Genomic DNA, 3698 nt, shown 5'->3' on the forward strand with positions numbered 1-3698 from the left:
TCAGCAGACAGGCACTGAGATCCACAGCACAGAAAATGGCCCTTCAGCCCATCGAGTCTGTGCCAGTCGAAAGCAATCATTATTTGAATCCCTGTTTCCCAGCACTTGGCCCATCAACTTACATCAAGAGCACATCTAAATCCTTCTTCAATGTGATCAGGTCTTCTGCCTCTCCAACCCTTACAGGCAGCGAGTTGCAGATTCCCCACCCTCTGGGCGAAAACAACACTCCTGCCTACCACCTGTGTGTGTTAGCTCCTGTACAGTATACACAACAGGGAGAAAGGGGAATGATTATCTTCTGCTTTCAGCGTTAATGCCTGTATGTTATCTGGGTCCAACCAGAAATATATGAAGGACTAGGAATAGCCTGGCAGGTTTTGCCTAACAAGTCTGGTTGAATTTTTTGAGGAGATACCCAAGGTATGTAGATTCAGGGGCATGATGTAGAATCGTAGAATCCCTACAGTGAGGGAACAGGCCCTTCGGCCCAACAGGTCCACACCAACCCTTGGAGCATCCCACCCAGACCCATCCCCATCCCCCAATTCTACAATCCACCTAGCCTGCACATCTTTGGACTATGGGAGGAAACCCACACAGACACAGGGGGAGAATGTGCAAACTCTACACAGACAGTCACCCAAGGGTGCAATCAAACCCCGGTCCCCGGTGCTGTGAGGCAGCAGTGCTAACCACTGAGCCACCCATAAGACAATGGCCCATATAGGGATTGAACCCGCAACCTTGGCATTATTAGCACCACGCTCTAACCAACTGAGCTAACCGGCCAACTGTGCAGTTTATATGGATTTCAGTAAGGCTTTTGACAAATTCCTGCATGCGAATCACAGAGTCATAGAGATTTACAGCATGGAAACAGGCCTTTCGTCCCAACTTGTCCATGCTGCCCCATTTTCACAACTAAACTCATTCCATTTCCCTGAATTTGGTCCATATTGCTCCATACCTGTCTCGTCCATGTATCTGTACAAATGTTTCTCAAATGTCAAAATTGTACTCACCTCCACCACTACCTCTGGCAGCCTGTTCCAGACACTCATCACCCTTTGTGTGAGAAAACTGCCCCTCTGGACCCTTTTGTATCTCTCACCTCTAGTGTTCGACTCCCCTACCATGGGGAAAAACTGTTATATATCTGCCTTTTCTACGCCGCTAATGATTTTAAAGACCTCTATAAGGTCAGCCCGGGTCTCTTAAGTTCCAGGGAAAAAGGTCCCAGCCTATCTAACATCTCCTTATAATTCAAACCTTCCAGTCCAGGCAGCATCCTAGCAAATCTTTTCAGCGCTCTTTCTAGTTTAGTAATATCCTTTCTATAGTAGTGTGACCCGAACTGCACACAGTATTCCAAATGTGGCCTCACCAGTGTCTGGGAGACTGATAGAGAAGGTAAAAGCACATGGGATCAACAGTCACTTGGCAAGATGGACCCAAAATTGACTTAGTGACAGGAAACAGAGGATGTTGGAAGAAAGCAGTTTGTGTGACTGGAGGTCAGTGTACACTAGTGTTCTACAGGGGTCAGTGCTAGATCCCTTATTGTTTATGATATTTAAACGATATAGGTGAGAATGTGGGAAATGATAGGTATGTTTGGGGTAGCACGGTGGCTCAGTGGTTAGCCCTGCTGCCTCACAGCACCACGGACCCAGATTTGATTCCACCTTCGGGCGACTGTCTGTGTGGATTTTGCACATTCTCCCTGTGTCTGTGTGGGCTTCCTCCACAGTCCAAAAGTGTGCAGGTTAGAATGGATTGGCTGTGCTAAATTGTCCCGTAGTGCCCAGGGATGTGCAGGTTAGGGTGGATTGGCCGTGCTAAATTGTCCCGTAGTGCCCAGGGATGTGCAGGTTAGAATGGATTGGCTGTGCTAAATTGTCCCGTAGTGCCCAGGGATGTGCAGGTTAGGGTGGATTGGCTGTGCTAAATTGTCCCGTAGTGTCCAGGGATGTGCAGGTTAGGGTGGATTGGCTGTGCTAAATTGCCCCATAGTGCTCAGGGATGTGTAGGTTAGGGTGGATTGGCCATGGGAAATGCAGGGCTACAGGGATAGGATGGGGGCTGAGGATCTGGGAGGGATGCTCATTGAAGGGTCTGTGTGGACTCAGTGGGCCGAATGGCCTGCTTCTGCACTGTGGGGATTCTGTGATAAGCTTGCGGATGACACGAAGATTGGCCGGTTGGTTGACAGTGAGAGGGAAGGTCTTAGGTCAACAGGAGGATATAAACAGATTGGCAGATCTGTGGCAGATGGAATTTAACCCTGAAAATATGACATGATGCACTTTAGAAGAAGTAGCAAGACAAGGTAGTACTCAATGAATGGCAGCACACGAGGAAGCTCAGAGGAACAGAGCGGATGCTTGGTATGCTTGTTCCAAACTCCGAAGGTGGAAGGGTAAATTAGTAGGATATTTAAGAAGACATAAGGGACACTTGCCTTTACCAGTCGTGGTACTCAGTGTAAGAGCAGGGAAGTTATATTGGAGCTGTACGGGACTTTGGTTAGGCTGCAGTTGGAGTACCGTGTGCAGTTCTGTTCCCCTCACTCTAGGAAGGATGTGAGTGCACTGGAGGGAATACAGAAGAGTTTCACCAGGATGTTGCCCAGGATGGAACATTTCAGTGATCAGGAGAGGCTGGATAAGCTCAGGCTGTTTTCTTTGGAGCAGGTAAGATTGAGAAAAGAGGCCTGATTAAGGGATACAAGATTGTTAGGGGCAAGGACAGGGTGGATAAGAGGCAGCTTTTCCCCCTTAGGTGAAGGGTCAATAACGGGGGGGCATCATTTTAAGGTGAAAGGCAGGGAAAATTTTTGGGGATTTGAGGAAACATTTTTGTACCTAGTGGGTGGTGAGTCTGTGGAATGCACTGCCTGGGAGGGTAGTTGAGGCAGGAAACCTCACAACCTCTAAAAAAATACTTGGTTGAGCACTTGAAGTGTCATTACATTCACGGCCAGGGGCCTCTGCTGGAGGTGGGATCAGTGTAGATTTAGTGTAGCTTCAGCAGTAGAGACTTGATGGGCTGAAGGGCCTCTGCATGATTTTTTAATTCGATGACTGGGAAAAGCCTGAGAGAGACTGGGATTGGCCTGTGTTAAATAATGGCAGAGTTGGGAAATAGCCTGGGTTAGACTGGGAATAGCCGCGGCTGAGATAGGGAGTAGCCCAAATCATAGTCATACAGCATGGAAACAGACCCTTCGGTCCAACTCGTCCGTGCAACTGAGCTACCCAAACTAAACTAGTCCCACCTCCCCAGGTTTGGCCCATATCCCTCAAAACCTTTCCTGTTCATGTACCTGTCAAAATGTCTTTTGAGTGTTGTAACTGTATCTCCCACTTCCTCTGGCAGTTCATTCCACATACAAACCACCCTCTGTGTGAAAAAAGTTGCACTTTAAATCCCTTTTAAGTTTTTCTCCTCTCATCTTAAGACTGTGCCCCCTAGGTTTGAACTCACCCATTTTGGGGAAAAGACCTTTGCTATTCACCTTATCTATGCCCCTGATGATTTTATAAACCTCCGTAAGGTCACCCTTCAATATCCTATGCTCCAGTGAGCAAAGTCCCAGAGTATCCTTATAACTCAAACCCTCTAGTCTGGCTAACTTCCTAGTAAATTTTTTCTAAACCTTCTCCAATTTAATAATATCTTTTCTCTAACAGGGC

At 47.5% G+C, this 3698-nt stretch overlaps 1 non-coding gene across 1 annotated transcript; it reads right to left on the reverse strand.

Moving 5' to 3' along the window:
• Nucleotides 1-718: 718 nt before the first annotated feature.
• On the reverse strand, nt 719-792 carry trnai-aau. Its single transcript has one exon. It is a non-coding gene; the product is annotated as a tRNA-Ile (tRNA).
• Nucleotides 793-3698: the final 2906 nt, after the last annotated feature.

This window comes from Rhincodon typus, chromosome 46 (assembly GCF_021869965.1).
Source record: "Rhincodon typus isolate 14 chromosome 46, sRhiTyp1.1, whole genome shotgun sequence".
NCBI classification, from domain to species: domain Eukaryota; kingdom Metazoa; phylum Chordata; class Chondrichthyes; order Orectolobiformes; family Rhincodontidae; genus Rhincodon; species Rhincodon typus.